Source organism: Crinia signifera, chromosome 3, assembly GCF_055691185.1.
Source record: "Crinia signifera chromosome 3, ASM5569118v1, whole genome shotgun sequence".
NCBI lineage: Eukaryota > Metazoa > Chordata > Amphibia > Anura > Myobatrachidae > Crinia > Crinia signifera.
Window position 1 is genome coordinate 125,104,167 of NC_139219.1, and position 15,639 is coordinate 125,119,805.

The 15,639-nt window shown below is 46.3% G+C and overlaps 1 pseudogene; it reads left to right on the top strand.

Moving 5' to 3' along the window:
• The first annotated feature begins 1,196 nt into the window (after nucleotides 1-1,196).
• LOC146065236 (5S ribosomal RNA) lies at nucleotides 1,197-1,314 on the top strand (annotated as a pseudogene).
• The last annotated feature ends 14,325 nt before the right edge of the window (nucleotides 1,315-15,639 follow it).

A 15,639-nucleotide genomic window follows, 5' to 3' on the forward strand; every position in this document is an offset into this window, starting at 1 on the left:
GCCAGACATCAATTATATATGTGAATGTGAAATTTGTACTGTGCACTTACTTTGTATGTACAACAAATGTAACGAACCCATTCCATATGTTAATCCAGTCCACTGCTTGCATCCAAATCACATGTGATAGGCCTCTCAATACTGCCTTGATGCTAGGTACATTTGAATCCACATCTCTAGTGTGGGCCGGTATAAGGTAAGTGTTTACATGGCACCATGGCCTAATAATGGGAAAAGGTATTGCACTATTTTGTATGTTTGTGGTGTATTGGTTTCACACCAATAAGGCTGTCAAATTTAGTACCTTGTACAGATATGTGTAAGTGTATATTGTTGCACACTATTTCACCTGTTTTCAGCCATGTTTGGTGAGTATATTGGTTTCCCAACTTCTTTCACCCTGTCTGTTTTGTATGTGTTGGTGATGTGGATATTTGTGGCAATATTAGTTGCATATACTAAGTAATGCGAAGGGCAGCTCAGCGATGCCAAGCTATAGCAAGCGTTGTTTGGCGGTGCAATGTTTTCGCCGATTGTTGTAGCGCATACACACTGTTTTTCATACCCCTACTATCCAACTACGCATGGAATTGATTTTATATAGTGTGGCGAGCGCAGCGAGTAACCGTGCCCGAAGCGTGGCGAGCGCAGCGAGCCCCGCAAGGGGTCGTGGTCTCATAAGAAAAACAGGAGCCCAGATATTACATAAGTACCCACTGTTCATGTAAAAATGATCAATAAAGTTAATACCAAATAACAATCTTACCAACCAATTACAGTACATGATTGTTTGTGATGTGCCTGTCCCGCTCTTAGAAGCACCAGCTGGAGAGTGACGGAGGCTGGGTGCTTAACGTATGGTGGTTGCATCCACGACAGAAGGGAGTGAAACAAGGAGGATAAAATATAAGGAATTTAATGAAGTTATAAATCCCCAAATCTGTCTGTGAAGCATACAGACTGGACAATTCAGCAATATCAGTAGATGGTGGACAGCAGAAGTTAGGGTCCGCATCATTGACACCAACCCCTCTTTGATGCTTAACCCTCATCTCAGTGCTCTCTCATCAGTTGTATCAAATCTGTCCCCCCTGCAATGCAGGCAAGCAACAGGGCGGGCCACTGATGACGCCACTGAAAGCAGAAGCACCCTATTTCACTTGGGCTACAATGCTGGTGCCCCTTTATCCTGCCAATATTACTACCATACCTCACTGGATCGCCTGAACCCATCCCGATCTCAGTAGCTAAGCGGTGACGGGCCCGGTTAGTACCTGTGGGAAGACTCACTGGGAATACCTGGTGTTGTAATTATCAGGCAAACAGGGGATAACCTTCTGGACCCAGCTCAAGCTTTCTATATTCTCTCTTTATTCTCTACACCCTCCAAACTTTCAACTTCCTTGCACTCCCCCATATTTTCAGGTTGTGACCCACCATTACTTGAATACGACGGAGGTATTATTTAACCCCTTCCCGACGAAGCCTTTTTTGTTAATTTTTTTTTTTTCCTCCTCGCGTTCAAATAAGCGTAACTTTTTTAATTTTCTGGCTATATAGACACATGAGGGCTTTTTTTTTGCGGGACAAGTTGTACTTTTTAATGGTACCATTTACTATACCGTATAATATTCTGGGGAATCAGGAAATAATTCAATGTGGGGTAAAAAAGAAAAAAAACGCAATTCCACAATTTTGCGCTGGTTACGTTTTTTTTGGAGTTCATAGTTCGTTTAAAATGATGGGTTATCTTTATTCTATGGGTCGTTACGATTCCGGTGATACCAAACTTATATAGTTTTCGTTACGTTCTACCACTAAAAAAAAAAATAGAAAATTTTACGGTTTTTCTAATTTGCGTCGCGTCGCCATGTTCTGCGGCTTATAACTTTTTTATTTTTCCACCTACGGACCTGGGTGAGGGCTCATTTTTTGCGGGCTGAAGTGTACTTTTTAATTAATACCATTATGGGATATGGGCGACTTTCTGATCTCTTTTAGTTATTTTTTTTTTGGGTAGGCGATGCGACCAAAAAACGTAGTTTTGGCGTTGGGAATTATTTTCCGTTTACGCCTTTAACCGTGCGGGATAACTAATGTTATATTTTAATAGATCGGACTTTTAGGAACGCGGCGATACCAAATATGTTTTTTTTTTTTTTTGTGAAATGGGGAAAGGGGGGTGATTTGAACTTTTAATATTTTTTTATTTTTTTTTTATTTTTAAACTTATTTTTTTTTTTTTTTTTTTACTTTTACTACAAGGCCCCCTAGTGTACTTGACCACTAGGGGGCGCGATCGCCTGTACTAGGTTCAGCCATAGAGCTCTATGGCTGAACATAGTGATTTTCAGCACTTCCTATTACATCCTGCCTCAGGCAGGATGTAATAGGAATGCTGACACGGCCAGCACAGGGGTCTACATTAGACCCCTGGCTGCCATGGCAACCGATCGGCACCCTCCGATCTCGCCGCGGGGGGCCCCGATCGGCGCCGGAGGGGGGCGCCCCCCCTCCGATCAGCTATTTAAGCACTGCGGGCGCTTTGCCCGCGGTGCTTAAAGGGTTAAACGGCCACGTTCTGCGAACTTGCCGCTCGTGGCCGTGAGAGCAGGTACCTGGCTGTAATATACAGCCATTACCTGCTCTCTTTCAAGCCAGCTCACTCCGTGAGCTGGCTTGATTCCCCCGCAACCGACATATGACGTAAATGTACGTCATATGTCGGGAAGGGGTTAAGTATATTTGAATCATTATTGCTCATGAAGTGTGTCAAGCATCCTTAAATTTATACCTGTATCAACCATACCACACATCGGTGTAAATTAAACAAATCATATCCACTGATAAGCGATGACTTTACAGGTACACTGTATATCTATCTGAACATCGCGCTGACTTTGCGAATTGAATCAAGGACCCTTGTTTGGCAATTAGCCTTTGGATTTATATATCTATATCGTCTATTTATAGTGTATTTTTTTGTATCAATCTTAATAAAAGTTAAGCTTTATTACACTCATTGTCCATCACATCACTCACTCGTTATTATTATCTTTTCAAGTGTGCTTCAAAAACCTCACGTATGTTCCCTTGTGGTCATCTTCGTGACCCCCCCCCTTTTTTTCAGTTTAATCACTGAACATCCTTTTGGGAGCACCACCAACCTAACACTGCAAAACATCTTTCCTAATAAGCAGTAATTATGTTGGTTATTTCGATTATTTGTTTATAATAAATTTAAATTGATCACGTCAAACCAGTGCCAATCCTTCTCGCTAATTCATTTAAGCCCTGATTGTATGCACCTGCACAAGCACCAGCCTTTACACAGACACAGACCAGGCACAAACACACATGGAGATATGCTACTCATGTCCTGCATGGAGCTGGAGCACAATACACCAGTGTCACCACGCAATGACAACACGGCCACATGTACCCCAGTGGAGCCAGAGACATAACAGAGGTGAGCGCCATGGTTTTAGTGCACCTAGAGGGTCCAGGACTGGGCACAGTACAGGGGTCTTTAGGCAAGCGCCATGGTGGATATGACAGTGCCATTGTTAACATGGGCCCTTATTCTGATTGATGCGTACTTTTCCGAATACTTTCGGATAGCGTCTTTACGGCGTCTGCGCATGCGTGGGGAACGCAAGGCGCATGTGCCAAGCATTGACTCCGTACCTGTTCGTGCAAATCCCGTACAAAACTGTGCACCGCAATCAGTCTGGAAATATGGGCGTATTATGGGCGTCATGCGGAATGACACATGGGCGTAGTTTCAAAGTGGGCAAAACTGGGTGGAAACATGGGCGGACACGGGGGAGTACACTTATGTTGGGGGGCGTGCATTCGGATAGCACTCCGAATGCCCGCGAACAAAACCGATAGAAATGTGCGGTGTCCATAAGGCAAGTATTGCTTTGCGGAAACCACTCGGTCCTGCGGTAGGCGAACGGAACGCCTAATGACTACAAGCATTAACAGCTGAACCCAATACAATCGACTCCTTTACTCATTACTCACTAATGGCACGCTTGTCAGTGCTTTAATTGAAACCATTGCTGCTTCAAGGAACCTTTACTAAACACACACATATGCTGTACTTGTCACACACTTTTGAAACTGCTAAGAATGGACATCACTGAATATTAATACTATCAATACACATGTGTATTCTACATGTACTAATTAAACCACACAATTTTGGTGAACTAAAGAAATTTATTTAAATACATTTCACAGACACTGACACTGTGAAGCAATAAAAAATAAAACAAAATAAATACCAAAAAGCATGGTAGGAATGTACCTAAATAAATTATAATAGAAAATAAATCTAATTGCACACATTCATAACCACAGCAGAATCATTTGGAACACAAAGGGACTTAGCAACATCACTTCAAGTACAGCAGACAGTAATGGCAGGCAAAAGAGGGCAACAGGGGAACCAAAAATGACATATGAAGCAAGGGCTAATCTGGTTACCCTCAGCACGTGATTGGACACAAGAAGCTGACACACACAGCACAATGAAAGATTTGGGACCACATAACGGTCGAGATTAATGCAGCCACAAGTTCATTTGCGGCCACGTTTGCCCTTGGTAGGCTCCTTGGCCTGTGCAGCAGCTCTTCGGCCACGGACAGATGCTGGCCCAGGTGGAGCAGATGCTGGTGAGGGGGTGGATGGTCTACCCCTCCTGCCAGCAGGGAGTGTTGCTGGTGGTAATGCACCAGAAACGGATGACATTAGGACCCTATTGCTGTCAACTAGCTCCACCATAAGCTCATTATGGTGGAGGAGGAGATCATTTTGACGCGTGGCTTGCTCGGCCAGCACCTGAACACTTGCAGCCATGGCCTGATGCGCCTCAGCCATGGCCTGCATGTTCACAGCGATGGACTGCTGGGTGCTGGCCAAGCTCGCCATGATCTCCTCTGTCCTACGCATCCGTTCTGATGCCAACTCTCCCTGCTGGTTAATGTCTCCAAGCATCTGGGCCAAGCTGCCATAATCGGCTTGGACCGATGCCTGCTGCTGCACAGGCCTACCACTGGGGCCAGGTGGCACGGACTCCTCCACCTCCTGAGAAGACTCTTCACCAAACAGTGGGGTGTCTGTTGAAAATGATAAACACAATTAGGACACATTCTAAGATAATTACTTCCACAAGCTTATGGCATGACAAATATTTACCTTCAACAAAAGACGCAAACACTTCAGCTGGGGCCTCGCTATCCATGGTGCTCACCCCCCTGACCTCCTCAACTGCAACACAGCACTCGGCCATCAACTCCAGGGGGGTGAACTGTAGCCCTGATGGCATGGGCCCGGCCCCAGATCTCTGGCTGTGTTCCCACCGTTTGGTCATCTTCCTCTTCAGGTTGGTTTTGAAGTCCTGCCACCTGCAATGTAAGTTGACATATTAATACATGTCACTCCAGATGTTTGCTGTTGCAGCCATTGCTATGTGCTACATATTACGACATGTGCTTAATGTCAAAAACATAACATTACATTCAACTATGATATCAACCCTTACAATACACATTCACACTCACCCTACTATAACTCTCAACTATATAACATGTCAATAATGTCGGTGTATCGTACCAACCTCACCGGCCATTTGCCAAATCCATCTAAGCATGAATTCAAACATTACTTGTCTATTACTGGGCACATGTAACACAAAACAACTTGCCTCTTCTTGACGTGCTCCGCCTCACGAACTTGTGGCGCCACTTCATTAATCTCTGCAGTTATGTCTTCCCAAATCTTCCATCTGCGTGTGTGTGTCAGCCTCTCCGGTGGACACTCAATCCAATCACGTGCTCGCGGAACCAGGATGGCAAGCTCCTGTGCTTCATATGCCTTATTTCTGGAACTTGGTTCCTCTGTTGCCCTCTTTTTCCCCTGGCCACACCCACGGCCACTGGCACCTGTCGCTGTACTTGAAGTGCTGGCCATGGTAGTATCTTGTGAAGTACCCGGTTGTGTTCCAAATGATTCTGCTGAGGCTGCATATGAGGCAGCTGCAGGTTGCCCTGCTGATGAAGGGCCAGCTGCAGGTTGCCCTGCTGATGAAGGGCCAGCTGCAGGTTGCCCTGCTGATGAAGGGCCAGCTGCAGGTTGCCCTGCTGATGAAGGGCCAGCTGCAGGTTGCCCTGCTGATGAAGGGGCAGCTGCAGGTTGCCCTGCTGATGAAGGGCCAGCTGCCTCATCATTTCCCACTGCCTGCCTGTGCAGTGGCACATAGGAGGTGCTGGAGTCCATCCTGGCAAACAGTTGCTGCAACTCCTGGTCCACCTCAGATTGCGATCCAGCCATGTTACCAGCAACTTTGTCACATTCTAATACACCTTTATATACTGTTTGTGTATCCTGTTTGGCGTACATCAGCGGCAGCTGCGTTCCGTGCGCGAGCGTAACGGCCGCCTGCGTACGGCGCGTTTTTTTCGCGCCGCATACGCCACGCCCATAGTTGCGGAAATTCCATTGTGTAAAACCTGGCGTAACTTCTACATTAAATATGGGTCACCAATTCTAACATTGCATAGAATCTTCTGATACACCTGTGAGTATCGCACAATATACATGCTATTTGGGATTGTTCATGACTACTGTGGTATTGTTGAGTTTGATTGAAATCTAAAAGTAACCCAATCCCTTAGAAAATCCAGGCCACAAGTCATGCAATACTCATCACTAATGTTATAGACAACACATGTGAGAGGCCTATAAATAGTGGATTGCTGCTAGAATCATTTGTCTCCAGATCTGTATTTGTCAGGGTCTAAGGTAAGCTCTTCCATGGTCCTTGTAGATATGATATCCATTAACAATGTAAGTGTATTAATGTATGCACCATTGCCTCACTGACTACAGATTGTTGGGCCAGCAAAGGCTTTGTAGCATTATTGCAACATGTCACATGTTCACTATTTCACTCACAGGTGTTAAACCTGTGTGTGTCCATCTATTGCAGGACAACATGTCCCAGCAATAGGTGAAATGTCTCATAGTACATGATGTCGGCAACAAATGCAGACACCTATGATACTCAAGTAGTGTTTAGTAGTTAGATGTTGTAATCATCTGTGTGTTTAGGACGGTGTGTATTGAGTTCATATTATTGTTACATCATTATAGAGTCAAATGGATATTCGTGATTTCACGGGGCGGCCATCTATTGTACGTATTGAAGCCTACAAATCTATTTGTTGTCGGATATGGCCATTATGTGCATAGGTGCATCATTATTTATGTTCATTTATTTATAGGTTGCTGAAGCAATGATGGCTTTCATGGCTAGGAGGCTAAGGGCACTTGCGGCTCTCCCCACTCGTCGCCCAAGGAGGCCAGGACGTGCTAGAATCTATCGCACACGGGTGACTCTGTTTGGTATGCCCGATGATGAGGTACTTACTAGGTACCGGTTACCGCCACATGTCATTCTGGATCTTCTCTCGTTAATTGAGAGTGATCTGGAACCTCTTCACGGGATCACGACAGCAATTCCGCCTCACACACAGCTGCTGGCGGTGTTGCATTTCTGCGCCTCAGGATCATTCCAACAAGTAGTGGCAGTACTTGCTGGAATATCTCAGCCGGCCTTCTGCCGAATCCTGAGGCGTGTGACGTCGGCCATGTTTAGGCGCAAGGGGCACTTCATGGCCATGACATTTGCCACCGAGACCCTTCGCAGAAGCCAGCAGGCCTTCCATCAAATTGCTGGCTTCCCTAATGTGATAGGGGCTGTGGATGGCACCCATGTACCATTTGTGCCTCCATCACGAAGTGAGAAGATATATAGGAACCGGAAATTGTTCCACTCACTCAACGTGATGGTGGTATGTGGCCCATCCATGGAAATTCTCGCCTTCAACTTGAAGTTTCCCGGAAGTGCCCATGACTCTCATGTTATCCGACAAACCGGGATTTGGCAAAGACTACAAGAGCTGGAAGGCCGTGATGCGTGGGTTCTGGGTGACTCCGGTTACCCATGTACGCCCTGGCTACTTACGCCGTACAGCTCCCCAGCACCGGGCCCACAGGAGGCATTCAATCGGGCGCATGTTGCCACCAGGCAAGTGGTGGAGCGCTCAATTGGCCTTTTAAAGGGTCGATTTAGAGTGCTCCACCGCACTGGTGGTGACTTACAGTATGCGCCTGAAATGGTGTCGAGGATCGTGGGCCTGTGTGTATGTTTTCATAACATTGCTGTGCGGCGTGAGATACCCTTTGATGAGTGGGAGGTTCCATCTGAGCCGCAAGATCCGCCCATGCGCCCATCCCGCGCCCCTGAATGCCGGAGGGGATACCAGCTGCGGGACTCTGTGGTGCAAAGATTCTTCAGGTACATTTTATATAGTTGACCAGAACACACCAATTTTAGTAAAAATCACACCTTCAAATAAGTACAGTGTGTTAGTTGTCAGTCTTACAAAACGACAATTAGCCAGCCTGCCCTCCTAATGGCAAAGAAATAGGCGATATTTATCATATGTGCTTAGTTTTGGTGGAAGTACAATATAGGTGCTCATTATTATACCTTGTGCAAGGGATCTTATGTGTTTGTTATATCTTCATTATTGTAGTTGATACTATCACTGATGTCTGGTGAGTACATTGATTTATTCTCTTATGTGGTGGTGACTTTTTTCTGTGTTGATGTATGATTTGTTTGCAGATATATATATATATATATGATATTAGAATTTATTCACATGTTTAGACATTTCAAGTAGGAGCCAGGCAGGCAGGCAGACAGGCAGGCAGCGCTGGTGTATAATGGTGGACTCAGGATACCTGCACGTATGTGTATGTGTCTTTTAACCATAAATGTACGCATACACATAGATGTATAGAGTAAGTAATGCGAAGTCCAGCTATGCGTTGCCAAGCTATAGCACGCGTTGCTTGGCGGTGCGATGCGTTATTCGATTTGCAAAGTGCATACACACTGTGTTTTATATATATTACATTTGTTCATTGCCATACATCAGCACTAACGTTTTTAAGGCATGCGACTTTTTCGCCATTTGTGTTGGCGCAGAGACGCTGTTCATGTAAAGATGAACAATAAAGTTATTAACACAAATAACTGTGATAAACCAATTACAGCACATGATTGGTTGATTGATGCCAGTGCTAACATGGCGGAGACACGCAGAGCAGAGCCCTTTTCGCCTGCGGAGCTTCGGGCACTGGTCTCCGTCATGGAGACAAGGCTGGGCCGTGCAGGGCCCTTTATTACTAACGGGCAAAAGCGGAGAGCCTATGCTGCGGCAGGGCGCCGTATTTACGCCCGCACCCGGGTGCGGAGGAGCATCGGGCAATTAGAGAGGCGCTGGTCAGACCTCCGCAGGCGCCAGCCAGAGCTACTGCAGCAGATTAGGAGGGAAATAGCTGTTTGTGAGTATTTTCGCTATGAAATTTCGCACTTACATCATAGCATATATAAACAATAAAAATTGTAGAATGTTAAGTGGGTGTCCATGGGTTTAAAAGTCCATAGACTGTTATGTGTGCTTCTTCATGGTTAACATGCAGTCATGTGCCTTTTATATGTAATTACATAGCATTATTGATTCTGATGCATACAATGTGCCTGATGTAATATGTGTTAACCATTGATAAATGCAAGGGTTGTAATGATTTAACAAATTACTAACAATCACATTATCACCCTTCCATGTATCTCTTGTTATGGATTAATACATGTGCCCCAATGACCCTACATTGACAATGATGTTTGTTTTCTACCACACAGCACGAGCCCGAGCACGAGAGGCACGGGAAGAGGCCGAGGCAGCCCAGGCTGAGGAGGAGGTGCCTGAGGAGAGGCAACAGGCTGATGAGGAGGTGCCGGAGGTGGTGGAGGAGGAGGATGTGCTTGTGGAGGAGGAGGAGCAAGTGCAGGAGGAGGTGGTGGAGGAGGAGTATGTTGTGGAGGAGGAGGAGCAAGTGGTGGAGGAGGTGGTGGAGGAGGAGTATGTTGTGGAGGAGGAGGAGGAGCAAGTGGTGGAGGAGGAGGAGGTGCCTGAGGTGGTGGCGGAGGAGGATGTGGAGGAGGTGTTGGTGGCGGAGGAGGATGTGGAGGAGGTGTTGGTGGCGGAGGAGGTGGCTGAGGAGATGTTGGTGGCGGAGGAGGTGGCTGAGGAGATGTTGGTGGCGGAGGAGGATGTGGAGGAGGTGGCTGAGGCGGTCAAGCCTATTGAGGAGGCCAGGATTGTCCCGGAGTCGGCCGATTCAGAGGGGGAGGAGGCGTGTGAGGCGGTGGAGGCAGAACAGATCGGTATGTATACATAATGCATCATTCATAAATTAGTTGTACTGGTATTTGTAATGTAGCACTGGTGAGGATAAATTTTGTTACAATACTATTAATACATAACACAAAGTGGGTAGCTACAGATACAGGTACGGGTTAGATGGGGTGTCCAAGGCATCCCTTTCATCCAGGACACCTCTTAATTACACCGGTTTGTGGGATGGCTTGGAGCTCCATTTTGACTGCCACATAACCGTTGTAGTTAAACAGGATCCTGGAGTAAAGGGATGAGTGTATCATTTTTGGATTAAATTCACCTGCTGCAAGCGTAGATTCTGTCCCATCATATAGCTGAATATATGTTTTAGGTGAATGATATTTATAAACGATATGATGTATGCTATAAATGGAGTATGCCCCGGCCTACCTTGGAATGGAGTCACAAGTTGACAGTGTCCCTGGAGCCTCCTCTACCTAAACACCCCCTGTGGTTCAGATTGTTTTTTTCCCCTCACAGAATTGTAGGTTGGTTTAGACTGAATTATGATTTTGAGGATGTGTACTGTGCATTCCTGACATTTGCATAACTCCCATGCCACGAACCATCACTGAACTTAGACTGAGGAGATTGTGCCAAGTTGTTATTGACGGAGGACATGACATGCTTGTCATTGGTTAGTCATGGGTGGGTTGTGAATCAGAAGAAACACTATGACTGTTATGTCTTCTGCAGAGTAAAGGGTAGAGGGACAAAAACACAGTATTAATTAAATAAGTTTGCATGTATGTATATATGTATGTGTCATATATATTTATCTATGTGTGTCTCTATCTCTCTACATATATATATATATATATATATAGAGATTCCAATGTTCAGTGAAGAACAATAACGGCACTCAGGAGACTGGTTTCATGCAAAACAAACGATGTATTAACGTGTACAGGGGAACGTTTCGGGGAGTGACCCCCTTCTTCAGCCCCAACCTACAGCACTGGATAATACATTACAAAAACAATTTATACTCACCTGGCTGCAGGACACCCCAGGACGCGCTGGCAGCGTGGAACCAGCCGGCGGAAGTGAAACGATGACAACTTCCGGTACGCGATGCGCAGCCTTGGTTGCTAGGCAACACCTGGCTTGCTCCTCGCAGAGCAGGAAGTACAGCGTTCCACCTTCCCTGCCGAGAGGGACACGCTGGAAGCGCCTTCACATAGAGCGCCCGCAGCCAGGAATACACTAACATAAAACAGGCATTGAGAAACGCATACCAATCTAGCTCCAGAGAGCCTGCAACGCGCGGCTGGGAACACTGTAGATCTAAAGCTGATATCAAGATTGAATAAGTGTGTCTTACCGTGGAACTCCCACTCGGTAGACCCACCTCAGATACCAGTGATAGCCCACACATATTCCCGCCGACACGATGTCGACTCCTGGGCATCTTGACCGGTTATGCGTGTAAGCCTGAAACAAAACAAAATACATGAATAAAAACATGTTAGCAGGTGGAACAATGAAACATTATATGTACATAGCTTCAAAAGATCCTAAACAAGATACACTAGTCAGAACAAGATAATCATGGACCCTAATGGGAAATTTAATACAGGGTGTTCCAATTAATCTTTTCGTTAAGGCCATTAGGATGAATGGTACCCAACTAAAAGATCCATTCAGACTCTTTAATCAGAAGTTTTTTAGACCTATCACCCCCACGTGGAGTTTCAGCCACGTGGTCGATCATAAAGTACTTGAGGGAGGAGATAGAGTGGCCACACAGTTTGAAATGGCGTGCCACCGGCTGATCGATATCCCTGCCCCGAAGGGTCAGGTTTATCGCAGACCGGTGGGCCGTCATGCGTTCCCTAAATGTACGAGAGGTCTGCCCTATGTAGTATAAACCACATGGGCAGACAATGATATAGATGACATAAGACATCCTGCAGTGTAACACCTGCCTGATGTCAAACATCTTAGGGCCATGTGGATGCTTGAATTTTTTGCAAGACACGATGTGTTTGCAAGTTTCACAATCCCAACAGCTGTAGCAACCTGGAGCCTTGGTGTAAGTGTTAAGAGGTTTAGGTATCCCCATGCCCGTGATGTCAGCCTTGACCAGGCGGTCACGCAAATTTGGACCCCTGCGAAAGGCTGCCAGTGGTCTAAGTGTATTCAGTCCCGGTAAATCCGGGTCTGTTTTAACAATGGGCCACAGGGCATTGGTGGCATGGCGGATCACAACACTGGCTGAAGAAAAAGTACTAGACCAGGGTAAGGGTCAAGGCTGACATCACGGGCATGGGGATACCTAAACCTCTTAACACTTACACCAAGGCTCCAGGTTGCTACAGCTGTTGGGATTGTGAAACTTGCAAACACATCGTGTCTTGCAAAAAATTCAAGCATCCACATGGCCCTAAGATGTTTGACATCAGGCAGGTGTTACACTGCAGGATGTCTTATGTCATCTATATCATTGTCTGCCCATGTGGTTTATACTACATAGGGCAGACCTCTCGTACATTTAGGGAACGCATGACGGCCCACCGGTCTGCGATAAACCTGACCCTTCGGGGCAGGGATATCGATCAGCCGGTGGCACGCCATTTCAAACTGTGTGGCCACTCTATCTCCTCCCTCAAGTACTTTATGATCGACCACGTGGCTGAAACTCCACGTGGGGGTGATAGGTCTAAAAAACTTCTGATTAAAGAGTCTGAATGGATCTTTAAGTTGGGTACCATTCATCCTAATGGCCTCAACGAAAAGATTAATTGGAACACCCTGTATTAAATTTCCCATTAGGGTCCATGATTATCTTGTTCTGACTAGTGTATCTTGTTTAGGATCTTTTGAAGCTATGTACATATAATGTTTCATTGTTCCACCTGCTAACATGTTTTTATTCATGTATTTTGTTTTGTTTCAGGCTTACACGCATAACCGGTCAAGATGCCCAGGAGTCGACATCGTGTCGGCGGGAATATGTGTGGGCTATCACTGGTATCTGAGGTGGGTCTACCGAGTGGGAGTTCCACGGTAAGACACACTTATTCAATCTTGATATCAGCTTTAGATCTACAGTGTTCCCAGCCGCGCGTTGCAGGCTCTCTGGAGCTAGATTGGTATGCGTTTCTCAATGCCTGTTTTATGTTAGTGTATTCCTGGCTGCGGGCGCTCTATGTGAAGGCGCTTCCAGCGTGTCCCTCTCGGCAGGGAAGGTGGAACGCTGTACTTCCTGCTCTGCGAGGCGCAAGCCAGGTGTTGCCTAGCAACCAAGGCTGCGCATCGCGTACCGGAAGTTGTCATCGTTTCACTTCCGCCGGCTGGTTCCACGCTGCCAGCGCGTCCTGGGGTGTCCTGCAGCCAGGTGAGTATAAATTGTTTTTGTAATGTATTATCCAGTGCTGTAGGTTGGGGCTGAAGAAGGGGGTCACTCCCCGAAACGTTCCCCTGTACACGTTAATACATCGTTTGTTTTGCATGAAACCAGTCTCCTGAGTGCCGTTATTGTTCTTCACTGAACATTGGAATCTCTGTATTATTTCGTTCTGGCACCTGGAGCATGCTGCACTTCTAATCCAGCGAGTGCCGGCAGTTATTGGATCTGTATATATATATATATATACATACATGTCACCCTGCATTTCTGCGATTTATGTAGCAGTATGTGAAATGTATGCATGAATATCATGACTAATTTTTGCCCCTTTGACATGCCCACAGATGCCACAACACAAGCAGATGAGGGTGTTCGTGGGGCCCTCATGCGGATGGGCCACCATTTGCAGCTACTAATTGCAGACCTGCAGGACCTTAGGGACTTGCTACTTTAATGTTATTTTTTTATTGTTTTATATTTAAATGTTTAACTGTTATCCAAATAAATATTTTATGCAAGTTCGAAGTTGTTGGTTTTCTTTGCACATTAAACAGTATATGTGTAGATTGTTTATAATATTTTACACAGGGACAAATACAAACCATTGCACTTCAATTGATGTAAGGGTTAATGTGTGCAATGGATGTGTTAGGCATGGTTGTAAGGATATATTGGCATGTAATTGATTCCAATTACAAATAAACGTTTTTTTATGAGGATAGGTAATTGAATAAGTGGGTCATGTGATGTATTGCAGAATAGACATAATAGTGGGTAGTTTTGCGTAAATACTCCGCTTCCGTGCGGACGCCCCGCTTGCCATCCATTCGGATGCGTTATCACCGTGCATACTTTGTAATACCGTGCAGAATCTGAGTGTGTCCACCGCACACGCATGGTTTGTATGTCGTCCGTAAACACGCCCTGTTCTTACAGAGTGATTCCGTCAGAATGCGGAGGACACGTGGGCGTTTCTACGGACGATGGCCGCACGCTGCCGCACAGCGTGGCGTGCGGACCGCACCGTAAGAATTCGGGAATATCCGCACCGATCAGAATAAGGGCCCTGGTGAGCTACCAAAGAGCTGCACCGTTCAGCACAGCTGAGCTGAGGGCCCTGGTCTCTGTCATGGAGACCAGGCTGGGGCGTGCGGGGCCCTTTATAAGTAACCACGATAAGCGCCGGGCGTATCTTAATGCCCGGCGCCGAATGTTCGCGCGGACCCAGGTGTGGAGGTCCGTTGCGAAGCTAGATCATTGCTGGTCGGATCTGTGCTGACGCCAGCCAAACCTTCTGCAGCGTCTAAGGTGGCAGAGAGCAAGATGTGAGTTTTTATGCAAACATTATATATTTACCAGTGAATGATTTAAGTAGATTATTTATGTAAATGTGGTTAAATGGCTGTTAATGAGTTTAAAATGGCATACACTATGTGTGTGTTACTTCCTCTTTGACATGCTGTCATGTGGATATAATATGTCATTTTTTTATTATGATTCATAAAATAATGACCCTTAATTGACACTCAGGCTTCTAATTTTTTTAACAGTACATGACCGAGCAAGGCAGGCCCGGTAGGAGGCTGCCCAGGGCCAGGAGGAGGAGGAGCAGGGCCTTGAAGAGGCTGCCCAGGGCCAGGAGGAGGAGGAGCAGGGCCTTGAAGAGGCTGCCCAGGGCCAGAAGGAGGAGGAGTAGGGCCTTGAGGAGGCTGCCCAGGGCAGGGAGGAGGAGGAGCAGGGCCTTGAAGAGGCTGCCCAGGGCCAGGAGGAGGAGCAGGGCCTTGAGGAGGCTGACCAGGGCCAGGAGGAGGAGGAGGCCTGTGAGGTGCCGCAGGAGGAGGAGGCCTGGGGCTATGTCATGGAGGAGTCCCCTCAGGAGGTGGAGGTCGTGGAAAGTGGTAGGTATACATAATGCATCATTGACTTTTTTGACTACTGTTTATTATGTCGCAATGCTGAATTATT